This window comes from Myxine glutinosa, chromosome 5 (assembly GCF_964187855.1).
Source record: "Myxine glutinosa chromosome 5, kmMyxGlut1.1, whole genome shotgun sequence".
In the NCBI taxonomy this organism is placed as follows: Eukaryota; Metazoa; Chordata; class Myxini; order Myxiniformes; family Myxinidae; genus Myxine; species Myxine glutinosa.
This window is the reverse complement of record NC_136265.1, coordinates 65,488,428-65,503,757: the sequence shown is the minus strand read 5'-3', so window position 1 is coordinate 65,503,757 and position 15,330 is coordinate 65,488,428. Positions and strand designations below refer to the sequence as shown.

General features: G+C 44.6%; 1 pseudogene; it reads right to left on the bottom strand.

The window, feature by feature from the left end:
• Positions 1-413: 413 nt before the first annotated feature.
• LOC144891959 (uncharacterized) overlaps positions 414-15,330 on the bottom strand; it is a 116,336-nt pseudogene continuing 101,419 nt past the window's right edge.

Here is a 15,330-nt window from a genome sequence, read left to right as displayed (position 1 = left end):
ATGAAGATTTTCCCACTAACCTGAATGAAATTTTCATATTTTTGTCACTGAATTATTTGTAACCAAGTTATAGGAGCATATAATGAGGCTCATATCAAGAAAATAATGATATAACATAGTAGTACAACAACATTCATGCGGGACCTCAAAGGCCCCAGGCCTGCATTCGTGTCGGATTTTCGGGTTAAAAGTGAAGAATGAAGATTTTCCCACGAGCCTGAATGATTTTTTTTTTTTAATTGTCACTGAATTTTGTGTAACAATATGAAAGTCAGTAAAAATGAGGCTCATTCCAAAAAACAATTGTTCAACATATTTTTTGCAACAATAAAAAAACCATTGTGGGCCTCCGAGGCCCAATCACTGCATCCAAGGATTAAATTTCTCGGGAAAGCGATGTTGCGCCTCGCACTTCAATCGACTATAAAATTTGGACACCCTGGTACTACGATTATCTCCCACTTGACAAGAGAAAGACAATCAGGAAAAAAGATTTGATTGCGAAAGCCGAGCGCAATTTGCACCCAGCGGGTGTCAAACTCACAACCTTCGGACACCGAGTGTCCACTAGGTTTGAATCCCACTCTCCTGACACCAGTTGTTATGTGACTACCGTTGGTGAACACCGCAGGGCAACACGAATGACCAAACGAGCTTAATGCGTTCAGTTCAATGGCGGAGTTAATACATTCATTCAGAACAACAGAACCTTCAGAACATTTATAAGGCTTCTCTCCTGTGTGTATAAGTTGATGTGTTAGTAAAGTTGATGAACGATTGAAATCCTTGCTGCACTCAGGACATTTATAAGGCTTCTCTCATGTGTGTATCATTTTATGTGATTTTAAATTTGATGAACAAGCAAAATCCTTGCTGCACACAGGACATTTATAAGGCTTCTCTCCTGTGTGTGTTCTTTGATGTGTTTGTAAATTAGATGAACAAGCAAAATCCTTGCTACACACAGGACATTTATAAGGCTTCTCTCCTGTGTGTGTTCTTTGATGTGTTTGTAAATGTGATGAATGAGCAAAATCCTTGCTGCATACAGGACATTTATAAGGCTTCTCTCCTGTGTGGGTTCTTTGATGTGTTTGTAAATTTGATGAACAAGCAAAATCCTTGCTGCACACAGGACATTTAGAAGGCTTCTCTCATGTGTGAGTTCTTTGATGTCTTTGTAAATGTGATGAATGAGCAAAATCCTTGCTGCACACAGGACATTTATAAGGCTTCTCTCCTGTGTGGGTTCTTTGATGTGTTTGTAAATTTGATGAACAAGCAAAATCCTTGCTACACACAGGACATTTATAAGGCTTCTCTCCTGTGTGTGTTCTTTGATGTGCTTGTAAATTTGATGACTGAGCAAAATCCTTGCTACACACAGGACATTTATAAGGCTTCTCTCCTGTGTGAGTTCTTTGATGTGTTTGTAAATGTGATGAATGAGCAAAATCCTTGCCACACACAGGACATTTATAAGGCTTCTCTCCTGTGTGAGTTCTTTGATGTGTTTGTAAATGTGATGAACGAGCAAAATCCTTGCTGCACACAGCACATTTATAAGGCTTCTCTCCTGTGTGAGTTCTTTGATGTGTTTGTAAATGTGATGAATGAGCAAAATCCTTGCCACACACAGGACATTTATAAGGTTTCTCTCCTGTGTGTATTACTTGATGTGTTTGTAATGTTGATGAACGAGTGAAATCCTTGCTGCACCCAGGACATTTATAAGGCTTCTCTCCGATGTGTAATACTTCATGTCTTTGTAAAGTTGATAACCAAGAAAATTCCTTGCTGCACACATGGCACTTGTATTGCGTCCCCCGTCTGTGTATTGCTTGACATCTCTTTGAAGACTTTAATGAGATAAATGTTTTCTTGCAAACAGAACACTTGTGCAGCTTCTCGTTCCTTTCAATTTTCTTGAATGTCGAACTACAATTGTTCTTCGTCAATACACTGCTATAGTTGTTGACTTCCTGAGAAGAAGTCTGTGTCATGTTCTGATTGAAAGAAACTTCACTGTCAAATAATTGCGAACTTGACTGAGAATAAAAAACCAATTTCAATTGATTCTCTGCAAAGACAATTAAAAAAACCATCAATAAATCACAATTGCTGTGAAACATCATCATTTTAAAAAGCAGAATGAATAGTACTCCATTACCATTTAAAACTTGTCCTTTGTCTCTGCTCATCTGTCATGAGGCGGAACCGAAAGTGAAGGATCAATGTGTAAGGTCCAGTGACGAGAATGTTTTGAGATTTAGAGGTGGTTTCCATATAAATGAAGGGTGCTGAACAATATGGGTGGTAGTTATCCTTTCAAGATTGCTAACTTTTCTGGCTCCGTGCCATAAACCAATATAGCTGCCACCAGAATATAAATTGGCCCTAACGTACCATACGTGGTTCATGTGTTTTTTCATACATTTTATAATTAATGGATGTCAGGGAATACATTTTTACAAGAAAATAATATTTATATTTAAAGTAAATGTCGAAATCCCAAGAAGGCTGGCAAAATCCAAGATTCGCACTAAAATCTCTCTCACTCTCCTTTTCCCTCCTTCACCCTTCCTCTCCCTCTCCCACCCTCCTCTGTGGTTGCCCTGAATTTGTGAAGGTGGGGGTACACCATCCCATATGTGGGGGATCTATGGGTCGCTCTTACGAGATCATCGGCTGTCTCCATGCCGTGGGCTTGTTCAACACAGAACTGAACTGTCTGGGGTGTGCAACAACAACAAAAACAACAACGTGCTGGCTGATGTATGGCTTTGTTGATACAGCGACAGCAAAATATTTTTTTTAAACCCAACAACAAGCCATTGAACCAGAAGTTTACCGCCGTGGATGTACCCTCTTTTACACCACCTCATTTAACACGTCAAACTAGTTATTCATGCCAGTAGTTTGTGTCCTTCATGATGTCCTTAAAAACAATATGTTTCGTGTTTGGAAGGATTTAAAATTTTGTTTGATTGGCAGACTAACACAGGCTAAAGTAATTCCTATATGGCAAGTGTGAATGCACGCTCAAGACGAGACTCCATCAAATTTAGGGCCAACACGTCTTCACGATGTTGAAACCAAAGCATTCAGAACTAGAACGGGCACTCGGTAGAGCGCATACCTTCGCCGCAGCTACTGTTCTGTACTTGGCATGGGAGTGTAGGGAACAGCACAACAAAAATACGATTTTGACCTTTTCGTGACCTTGACCTTGACCTTTGACCCGATTGCTCCCAAAATCTAATCAAATGTGTCCCGTATAATAACCAATCATCCCACCAAATTTCATGCAATTCGGTTGAATACTTTTTGAGTTATGCGAATAACATACACACACACACACAGACATACAAATAAATACACAGCGATCAAAACATAACCTTCCGCTTTTGCGAAGGTAATCATTGGAATCTCCCGCGATGAAGCTAACTCCAAGGGCCTCTCACTCACTCACCGCAGGCAGGTTGGTGGTCTTTCCGTCTTCTACCGACTCCTCTCTGGCCTTGCCCCCCCAGCTCTCTCTGGGCTCTGTCCCGCAAATATTCCTACAGGTCGCACAAGATCTGCCTGCAACCCTCTTATGGTTAAACTGCCAAAATCAAGACTCTCTGCTCACCTTGACTCCTTCATTCCTCTTTTCTCCCTCCTCGGGAACAAACTCCCTCACTCTCTTCAATCCCACTCCACCCTCCAGGTCTTTAAAACAGCTGTTCACCACCATCTCTTATCTTCCCCCATCCAAAACCTTGATCTTTTCTATCCCCGCTAATTTCACCCCAATTCCACTTTTTTGAAATACCAACTTCTGTCCTGGAGGTCCTTGTGATTTATACTTCTCCCACAGCCCCCTTCCCACGCTTCCTCCCCCCAAGCCCTCTCCCTCCCACACATCTCCCTGCTCTTAAATGTTGTGTGCTCTCAAGTGTTGTGTGCTTCCCCTTTTCTTGTCTTCCGCTCCCTCTTTTTATATATTTTGTTTGTCTGGTTGATTTGTTTGTGAAGTAAATGTCAGCTCTTTCACGAGCCTCGATTCAGCATACAAAAAAAAAAAAAAAAAAAAAAAAACACTGCTAAGCTGCACGTGTCGTGGCAATGATTAGGGGCACCCAAATATCCCCCACCTTCGACGTTAGAATACTGAGTATTGGCCCCTCGCGATACCCTCCCAATCCTCTGGGGGGGGGGGCAGTGTAAGACCATACATGATAATTCCACTTCCCGCCAGAAGACCTCCCTCGGAGATCTATCGCAGCCAAGGTCGGCACATTGGATTCCTTGCACCCTAAAAATGAAATATTATGTCCTCCCTGTGGCCTCCCCCCGCCCCACCCCCCACCCCCGAGGCTCCTCACTGTCTGGACCACCTCTTTGATCCCCCAGTATGGGATGAGGGTAGGGGGACGTGGGGGGAACCATGTATAATAACCGGCTTGACGGTGAGAACTGCAAGATTTTCGGTGGATGGCCTCGAGGCGCTTCCTTGTGCATTGTACGCATCACGACTTGCTTCTTGCTAATGTGGGTCGTGTTGCCGTGCGCTGCCATCCTGGCGCATGGACCGGAAAATATTCCGTGCACGTTTATTAATAATTTCTATAATAAACCTCTTGTACCACAGTTCCAAATGCCTCCAGGGGTTCTTCTTGCGGTAAGGGGGACGGCTGATCGCTGCCCCCACACACGTTCATATTCCGATTCGTGTTGAACGATATTCAAAACATGAAATTAAAAGGAAAGTATGTAGTTCCTCAAACACAGACTGACAGTGACATTTCTCAGACAGATTGAGTGAACCAATATTGTGTCACCCCACTTTCCGCTACGCACGCAAGATAAAAGGAAACGTCCCAATAAGCCGAGGATGTCTTCGTTGAATGATCTTATGACAAGGGTCATGCTTAATTATTTTTTTTGAGGTCTTTTCAGGCCACCAAAAGAGATTTTATTCTTTGGGGCCCACCAGCATTTTTGGTGGCCCGACCATACATTATTTGCTGATGAATCAAACTTCATAAAAATCAATATCCATGTTTAAATTACTATTTCTCACGACATCGAGAGATCAAATTTCAGTGCCTTTCATACCAGCAACCTCGCAACTCACAATCACAGAACACTCCTGAAAGCTATTCAATCATGTCCCTACTAACTGACAGCAAAATAATACTGGGACAATTTTAATGTTTGCTGAAGAAAAACCTCTTCGCATATTAACCCATTTATTGCGTTTTCCAAAACAATTGTTAACTCTGCACAACCTTCAGCTATTGACGAGATAATAGTACTCATTACATCTTGAAAATAGTGCTAAAATACATGCCAATGTAAAACTTGAGTATTTTTATTTGATGAACGTTCAGTTTCAAAAAATATTGGGTCAAGATTTGATGAAAAGAACAGTTAATTTACCACAGTGCGAATTTGCGTGACGAGCATGAGGCCAACGATGTGATGCATGCATATTGCAAGCTGACGGCCTTGCTGCTATTTCCCAAGGCAGTGTTCGAGGCAAACCAAACTCTGTCTCACACATGTGCTGGGGTGTGTTCACCGAGCTGTACATATGACTGGAGCGCAGCTGCAGCACGTACTCGCAGGGCAAGCAGCCACCATATTGGAATACCCTTCCCTCGCGAGAACACGAGGGGTACAGGCATAGCTGAGAGTGAGATAAGCGTCAACGCATATGAATGCAAAGGTTCCTTGACAGAACTTGACAGAATTCACATTTGTTTTCCTATTTTGTTTGTTTTCCTTGTTAACCTTGTCATAGAGCCACAAAGGTGACTGACAAAACTGAAGCACCAAGTTGAGTTTGTCTTGGAGCCGACGCCATTGTGGTGAACATCGAGGAAAAAGCGGACATCAAGAGAAATACGAACGTGGTCCGTTGCCATACGAACTGCCGGCACCTCACACAATGCTGGAGCCTTTTCCCTGAAGGTGGACACCGAAAGGACAAATGAGGTACGCTGCCATGTGGATCGCATACGAACCGAACCCTTACGCGGGATATCTCGCAGACTCCAGAGGGGACGGGCCCTCAAAGAAGAGGGGAAGGGGTCGATGTTGAGAAGGGGAGGGATTTTGAGTCGAGTCAAAAAAATGAATGTACGGGAAGCACTGCTCACACCGGGTGTGATAGATCGAGACGGGGCTTTGTGAATAGACGTGACTCCGATGAACCGCGGGAATCTCCGGATGCCAGAGTCGAGGGTGTGGAGGTGGATGGGAGGGATTGTGAGAGGAAGGGGAAGGATGAGCATGAATGCTCACGAAAGGCTGCTAATAATCTCACTATAATTCACCAAATGTCCGTCCATCCATCTGTTCCCAGGTACCGTAAAAATGGCTGAACCGATCGCAACGATATTTTGGGTGGGTAATCATGGGACCCCCTGGAGTAAAATAGGCTATATTGTTTTTCCAATTTTCCAAGTTTTCCAATTTTTCCAAACACGATGGAATAACATTTACCGATATGAACAGTGATGTGGATTTTATTGAAATTCTACAAATACTGTTTAGATTTTGATGAGAATTATGAACCTGCCGCGAATGCGGAAGTGGACAGATGATGGCAAATGCACGGGTTTGATAATATCCAAATACAACCGTCATTTAAAGCAGTATTTTGTCAAAGTATCAATTGATGATTGGAATCGCCATTGACTGGGTATGGAACAAACGTACCCGTTTGTTTGTGAACGGGTACGTTTTTCATGGAAGTCCTTCATGAACTTGCTGTCCATGTCTGACGTGCGATTGAAGGTGCTACAGGAATGTGGAATATATTTGTTTCATGCTTCAGCATTCACCGTTTCTGCATTGTCTGTTTGCTTCTGGCCTCCCACCTGTGCACAGCACGGGTACCTCACGAGTGAGTATAAATCGAGACGGCAATGGGTGAATAGACGTGGCTCAGACGTCGGATGCCGGGGGTGGAGGTTTGGGGGAGGATGGGAGGGATTGTGAGTGGGGACGGAGGGGTGAATGCATGCGAGCCATTGCTGACACTGGATCTGTTGGATTGAGACAGGGCTTTGTGGGCAGGCATGGCTCCGATGAACCGCGGGGCATTCCGGGTGCCGGGGGTGGGGGTATGGAGGAGGATGGGAGTGGCGGGGCCATGGCTGGGGTCCCCACGGGAGTATGGAGATGGGGAATAACGCGTGGTGTGCGTGTCTCTGTGATGGGCGGGTCAGGCGGCACTATGGGGGAAACCGTGGTGATACATTCATCGAGGTGCCGAGAAATGTTGGGGTGCCGACGCCGACGGCAGATGTGGGTCCTGGCAATGGGGGTGGGAGTGAAGCAAGTGGAATGCAATGCTGAGAAACTCATGCAAGGTCTAGACTCTTGGGTGGGCTGCACTGTGCGTCACAGGGGGAGGGGCCTTCAGTGGAATGGGAGGAGGTAATGAAGATGGGCACAGGGAAACAACGGAGCATGTTGTGTTGATAAAAAGAAGAAAAGTATCTCAAGCAAAGAGTCGCAGGCCTCCAACAGGGGAAACCCTATGCCTGTGCGGCCACTCTGAGCAGCAGGAAAGTGCGCTGTAAAAAATAATAACTGGACCTTCTCAAGCGAGGAAATACATCACCTTGCGAAGAGACATGATTGCGCACCAAAGCAAGAAGCTTGGAAAGTGCTGACTGTCTCACCAACATCAAAGACAATACTCCAGAGGAGAAAACTACAAACGGAAACCTGGAGTGTTGAGGTGAAGGAGATAATCCTCCAATGCAGGATGTATTCCAATTTCCATACATTAAGCATGGGGGAGTAAAGGTAAGGGTGAACGGTTCAGGAACCAGCTGAAAAAAACTGGCACAAGGACGGAGACAGCCCCCCTTGATAAATGTGAGAAGGTCTTTTCAACAATTAAAGATATCTAGATAAAGATAGAATAGAAGAGATTACATCTCGGGCAAGGCAACAAGTGGCAGAAGAGATTAGAGTGAGGGGAGCTATGTGCATGCTTGAAGGTGAAGACAGATGGCAGGAGGGATTGTAAGAGGAAGGGGAAGGCCGAGCATGAAATGCCTACTTTGAAAACAAATACCTATTTTAGGGGGAAATCGACCCCCCCAAAGGGGCAGATTTTTTTCAATGCCGTGAACATACTTTGGTACATCACGGGTCGTGAAGGTTGTGGTCAAGTTTCATAGAAATTGTGTGTTTAATTTCACAGAAGAAATCAAATACCTCTTTGGGGGGGAGGGGGTCAAACCTGGATCCACCTCGACCCCCGTAGACCCTCTTAGACTTCGATTTTCTTTGTGCCGTGAACAAACTTTGGTACAACACTGGTGATGAAGTTTGTGGTCAAGTTTCATCGAAGTAGTGGAAGAATGTTTTGGAAAAGAAAGGTTGAATCGGTCGGTGTCCACTCTCTTTGCTTGGCTTTTTTCCCCGATGTTTAAAATCATTATTCTATTAAAATTGAAGCATCAAATTGATTGCTGCGGGGTGTATCGTTTTCTATGAACTCTCTCATTACTAAAGGATGTCATCTACCTTTATCCCCGTATTCCCTTTTCATAAACCCATTTTAATGATGTGAGATGTTTTCCCACCTTTTACCTCCAGCGTGCTGCCTTGTTCGGCCTCAGATAGATTCTTGGGTTTTGAAAATTGGAAAGAATAGTTAATTGAACGCAGTATACATTTAGTAAGCTCAACGATCTTCTGGAGCAGCCAAAGCTCCTGATGCCTAAGCGACGTTTGTCAGAGCCATTGACACGACACAAGCTTGACTGTGTGCACACTGTATAAACTGATCAATCCTTCGACATGATGTTGAATTCAAGCCTTTCATTGATAATAATCAACCAAACCAAGTGGAGCTGTGCTGTGTGTTCTGTGCATGGTCTGCTTACCTTCATGCATCTTTGGAGCATTCTTCAGCTCCCAGAGAGAAAAAGCACAAGGTTCCTGCTTTACACACTCATTGCTCAAAGCATCCTGGGAACTCTGAGAGAAGTCACTTTGAAAATCTTCCATCTTCACTGGATGAACCAGATCTGCAAACAATATGATCTCATGTTATTTAAGTAAAGAGATAAAATGAATACCAAAAAAACAAGGAGAAAAAGCCATAAAATGTCGAAGTCCCTGCGGTTTTAGTTATTTTTCTGTGCAGAGTTAAAGGCCGCCAGTCGGCCATCTTTGCTCAGATTACAAAACAAAATCTTTTACATATGTATACTCTCATGTATTGTCTATGTGGCAAGTGTAAACAAAATTCATCCATGCATGTCCAAGAAATGGTTGGAGACACATTGAAGTAATACACTAGCTGAAAGTCAGCCATCATTGTTCTGATTTCGAATAAAAATGACGTGCACATGGAAGCCATCATTCATTATATTCTGTCCATCATTCATTTGAACAAGATCGGTAAATGCATGTTTGAGAAATGGTTGAAGAAATTCCCTTTTGATAAACCCATTTTAATAATGACACGTTTTCCCCAACTTTTACCTCACGCATGTTGCACCGCCTTGTTCAGCGTGATTATTGGGGTTTTCAACATCAGGTTTTGTTTTTACAACTAAAATAGCCGCTAGCCAGACATCTTTGATCGCATTGTGAATCAAAATTATTTGCACATGCAGTATATATCTTCATGTGTTGCCTTTGTGCCAAGTATGAACAAATTAGGTCCACAGATGCCAGAAATATGGTTGAGGACGGATGTATTGACGCGTGGATGGACGGAAAAGACCCAATCCATAAGCTTCCATTTCGGACAAAGTCCAACGAAGGCAAAAAAACATTTTGAAATCAAAGGGTTGTACATCCAACACAAAACAAATAAGAAAGAGCAATCAGAGATTGCAGACCCTCGCCAGGACGTGTCATGCCAGGATGTGACAGCAGAGACAAGAAAATACAGGGAAATAAATACAAGGAATTCTGACACAGGAGGAGGCCATAAGGCCCAACACACCTGCACAATACAAACTGTGCTTTTTCTCAAGCAGTCCAGCATGACTCCGTATTTTAGGAGGGAAAAAATGGAAAGGGAATGTGTACCAGACACAGAACTGATCAGCTCGCAACAGCCTTTGGACGATAGTGAGAAGCTGTCGGTTGTTCCACGATGGTGAAATATGTGCTTGTGATATACAAGGTGGAGGTAGAAGAAGCAATTTGCATCAGATATTGTCATTGTGACAATAACCTCGGGCAGAATGTGATCATCACTCGTATAAGGGACCATGTGGTAACTGTGATCTCATCCTAAGATCATCTTAACAACAGAGATCATCTTAACATCTTAACAACAGATCCATCTTAACAACAGAGAAGCAAAAAGGGAACTTGACGTGTTCGTTGACAACAAATGCCTGGAGTTCCAGCAAGCCCCAAAGTACCTCGGTGTATGCCTAGATCGGATACTGTCCTTCAAGCAACACCGAGAAGAAGTTTAGGCCAAGGTGACATCAAGGGTCTCGCTTATCCGACGTCTCGCTGGTACGACCTGGGGAGCCTCCGCCAAGACCCTACGAATATCCACGCAAGCCCTGGTCTTCTCTGCAGCCGAATACTGCGCCCCAGCCTGTAGCAGAAGCCCACATGTGAGAAAGGTTGATGTTGTCATTAACAACGCCCTCCGCATTGTAGCTGGTTGCTTGAAGCCCACCCCGGCATTCCACCTGCCAGTCCTCGCAAGAATCGCCCCGGCCGGCCTCCGACGGGAGGCTGCTACCCTCGCCCTGGCAAGGAATGCCCAGAAACACGACTGGCACATCCTGCACAACACCACAACGACAGTGGCGCCTCCAAGCAGACTCAAGTCCCGCCATCCCGACAACAAGGCGGCACAAGAGATGCTCAGTTCTATCCCTGAGGACCTGTCTAGAAGCGCATGGCTGGCGGCATCTTGGAAGCAGGTGTGGGAAACGGCCGGGCCCACCCGCATCCACCGCTACATCTGGGACCCAGGACGTGGCGTCGTAGGAGATCTACCACGCCTGCAATGGACCTTGCTGAACCGTCTACGTACGGGGGTCGGCCGCTTCAAATCATTGCTGAAGATGTGGGGCCTGGCAGACAGCGCCGCGTGCGAGTGCGGCGAGCCTGAGCAGACTGCCGAACACATAATTACCACCTGCCCCCTATACAGACCACCTTCAGAAGCCGGCCTCTTCGACGTAGGACCAGAGACGAGGGCATGGCTGCACGACACTGAGCTGGCCATCTGATGATACACGAAAGAAGAAGATCCTAAGATCAAAGGGTGTGTTTGCACATTGCATTTAGTTGATCTTGAGGAAGGCATCACTGGGCTTGTATGTCCTGAAGATGTTTCTGGCTGTTAACACAGAGCAAGTGCAACCATTTCACAGGAGGAAAAAGAAAGAAAGATAGAAGCGCATCCAACTCCAAGCACTTTGGCGCACCCTGCTACGCACATGGCGAACGCACAAATATTATTAGCCTCGCTCGAGGGTATTGCATTTGAGTCAGTTTATCTGTCTGTTTGTCCACACACAATAAATATGATTTTCTCTGCAACCGTTGGTTCGATTGACAGGACATTTTCACCATAGGTGCGTCTCCTCCAGTATAAGTTTTAAATGATAATTATGATATCATAAGTCACGTGGTACAGTCACCATCTTGGAAAAACCAAAAACCTTTGCACCTCAAAATCTCCGAAAGCGCTGCATCAAAAAAATTGACACATGGCTCATTGTAAAGAAATCTCCATGCGGGATAACATATGTTAAGGATGATGTCATAGGTACCTCCATCATGACGTTATAATTTAACAAGTACAAAACCTCATCCGATCAAGATGAAATGTCTTGAGCGTCATCTGGGGATACATTGGTGGAGAAAAATAAATAAAATAATGAGGACGTCGTCGGTCACATGGTTGGGTCGCCATATTTGTTTTAACACAAAAGCCTTAAAATCACTAAAAACACGTGCTGGCCAGGGTCCGCAATCTCACATTGCTGTTTCTTGTTGAGAGTTGCAATGCTTACCTCTCGGAGGACAATGGATGAGTTCAGGATCAACCATCAGCTTCCTATCAACATTTGAAATAACAAAGTCATCCCGTTGTGTTTTGATGCTGTCATGAAATTGTGTCTAAGTTGAACCCAGGTGCTATGCTGACTCCGACCACTGAGGGGCTTCCATAAGAACTCGGACGGACATCGCTCCGATTCATTCCTGACATTTATTGTGTGTGGTAGTGCATATTCGAATGGTGCGTATTGCTAGATGTTCCAGGCTTGCTTGTACCAATTGCCAATTCATTATAATACCTCTATGATTATGGTATGCTGATATTATTCTTATTGATTTCTTACAGGCGTTTGAATAGATCGATTCTGAATGAAACCTACTATTGGGACAATGTTGTCGATCTGATTTTTACAACAGATGTTATCTCCATCAATGGGATTGCAAGTTTGTAACCGAATGATTTCGTCACAGCCGTCAATAAGTGCATATTCCACAGAAATATCTCGACAAATATTGTGATTTTTCATCGTGTTGAACGAATTTGGTTTAATATCAAGCTGGGTATTTAAGTTGTAAGACGCCCTTAAGGCAAGTAGATAGAGGGGGGAAGGTGGGGGTGGGGGAGGGGGGGGGGGTGGGGGGGGGAAGGACAGAGAGACAGAAAGACAGAGAGAGAGAGAGAGAGAACAAGCCCCTATACAATATACACTCATCAATGTCTGCCAATGGGACAAGCAGAATGTTGTTGTGGTTAAGACCTGTGTCTTGAAAAGTTGATTCATCTCCAAACTCAGACTTCACCTTCATTTTCACAATAAAACCTGAAACCAAAAAAAATTTCATGAAAAGTAAAACAATGGTTCGACTGAAACAAAATATTTTTTCAAAACAAAGTTTGAAAATAAATGAGAAATTATTTCAAACTCGCGAGAGAATATACCACACGCAGTGCTGGATATTACTATATCGTCATTTTCAGGATTTTGATAAAACCATTAACATAATTAAAGAGACTGGCCTCCTCCACACGAAAGTCTTACAGTATATCTCTGGATAGCCAATCATTATGTCACGACGCTCTTACAGATCAATTTTAAAGGTCTGGTAAAACCATGTCATCACAACTGAGTATATTGTGGTAAATAATCTCCATATTAATAGGCTCATGCCGTCTATCTGTCCCACCCTGAAACATGGAAACGCTCTTCAGAGAGAAAAAAAATGATAAAGCAAAGGTGACTTCAAATTAATCCAAAACCTTTTTGTTTCAAATTAATCCAAATTTTTTGAAAATTCAATTTTTTTCAAAGAGACAAAACATTGAAGCCAGGTGGTGAGGAGGCAACAGGGTGGGTGCTGCAAGGTGGGTGGGAACCCCGGTGGTATCGTCACCTAATCGGAAGGTATTGCAGAATACATTGAATAAAGATTACAGGGGAACTCGTGTTTCCCCTTTCTCCCTCTGACTTGCTGTTCGTGTTCCCCCTTTCTCCCTCCTGTTCCCCCTTTCTCCCTCTTCCCTGCTGTTCGTGTTCCCCCATTCTATCTCTTCCCTGCTCTTCGTGTTCCCACTTTCTCCCTCTTCCCTGCTGTTCGTGTTCCCCCTTTCTCCCTCTTCCCTGCTGTTCGTGTTCCCCCTTTCTCCCTCCTGTTCCCCCTTTCTCCCTCCTGTTCCCCCTTTCTCCCTCTTCCCTCCTGTTCGTGTTCCCCCTTTCTCCTGATGTTCCCTTTGTTATGTTGTGTTCTGATCTGTTCTGTGTCCGAGGTCTTCCATGAGCCTCGACCATGTAAGACAATGAAAGTAGTAGTAGTAGTACTACAACTACAACTACAACTACAACCACAACTACAACAATGTGCGTTTGTGGTTCAAACCTTCATGTTGAGGGAACGAATCATCGACGAACTCGGACTTCACCTTCACCTTCACAATAACACCTGAAACAAAAACAATCCATTTAAACGAAACTTTCAGGAACCAGCAGAAGGTGACGGTGCGGAGAGAACGACACGTACCGGGTCCCAGGTCTTCAGCCTCGGGTGGACCGACCCTGGACCCGCGATCTGAGGGAGAATCTCCAGGAACGGAGAGATCTCGGTTCATGGCGCACCGGAGGGGACTGGAGAGTGTAAAGTGTAGTAAAGTACCGGGATGTAAGGTGCTGTGTAGTCGTGTGTTACACTCCCTTTCTCCCTCTTCCCCACACGAGTACAAACCACATGTTCCGGAAAAACGAACCACGACCACGTGACGCGTTCCTACCACAAGCGAGACGATCTCATTCGCGATTTCCACACCACAGATTCTCCACGTTAATCACGTGATCGATACCGGGTACCCACGATGTCTTGTTTCCCCTTGTAAACATTTTTACATTACCTTTTATCATATTAACTATCTCCATATGTTTTATCCGTTTGTGTTCAATCATTGTCATTCCACAGAATAATTTTTCTCCATGTTCTGTGGTCCGTGTGTTCCGGAGCATTTGTGGGTGATACGATTAAAATGAAGTCTCACTCTTTGTCTCAATCTCACGTCGGAAACGTCATTTCCTGCATTCTTGGAAGTTTCTACAGTTCCTTGTGTTCTTCCCTGGCCCAACAATTCAACAGATTCGCGATGACTAATGGGTCAAAATGGCGAACTGGTGAGACATGTCCAGATGGAATCCGAAGTTAAAACAAGAATGACTGCACTGTGGTCACAACCTGCGACAAAATCTGGTAACAGGCCGATTGGGAAATAAACATTTAAAATACTCTTAAAATATGAACAGCGTAAATGGGAAACACATCTTTAATGCGCCGTTAATAGATTTACTCGTCACCAGTCACCGCGTCAGCCTCCACCACCATCATTCCAGGAGGAGCGATTCGTCACACAGTCAAGCATTGTTTAACCCAAAATGGGCCTTCAAAAATTACGTTGTGGCGGACACGATGGCGCTGGCGCAGTGTCATCATTCCGCGCACCAAGAGGGTGTCGGCCACGCCCGAGGGGTAGGCGTGGCCTCGGGATATACACGGGGCGCGCAGCCCCGAGCACCTCAGTGCTATAGTTGAGCTTTGCAAATAAAGACTCTTTTCTGGTTACCTGCGTTGTTGCCTCTCTTCTTGGCTAACAAGTCGTGCGCATAGCACCGCACTTCACTGGTGACCTCGACGCTGGTTCAGCCACCGCTGACCAACAGAACGCGCCATGGCCAACAACGCTGTTGCGGTGAAGCTCCCCGAGTTTTGGGAAGCTCAGGCCGAAGTATGGTTTGTGCAGGCCGTGGCACAATTCCGACTTCGAGGCATAACGGCAGATGAGACGCGGTA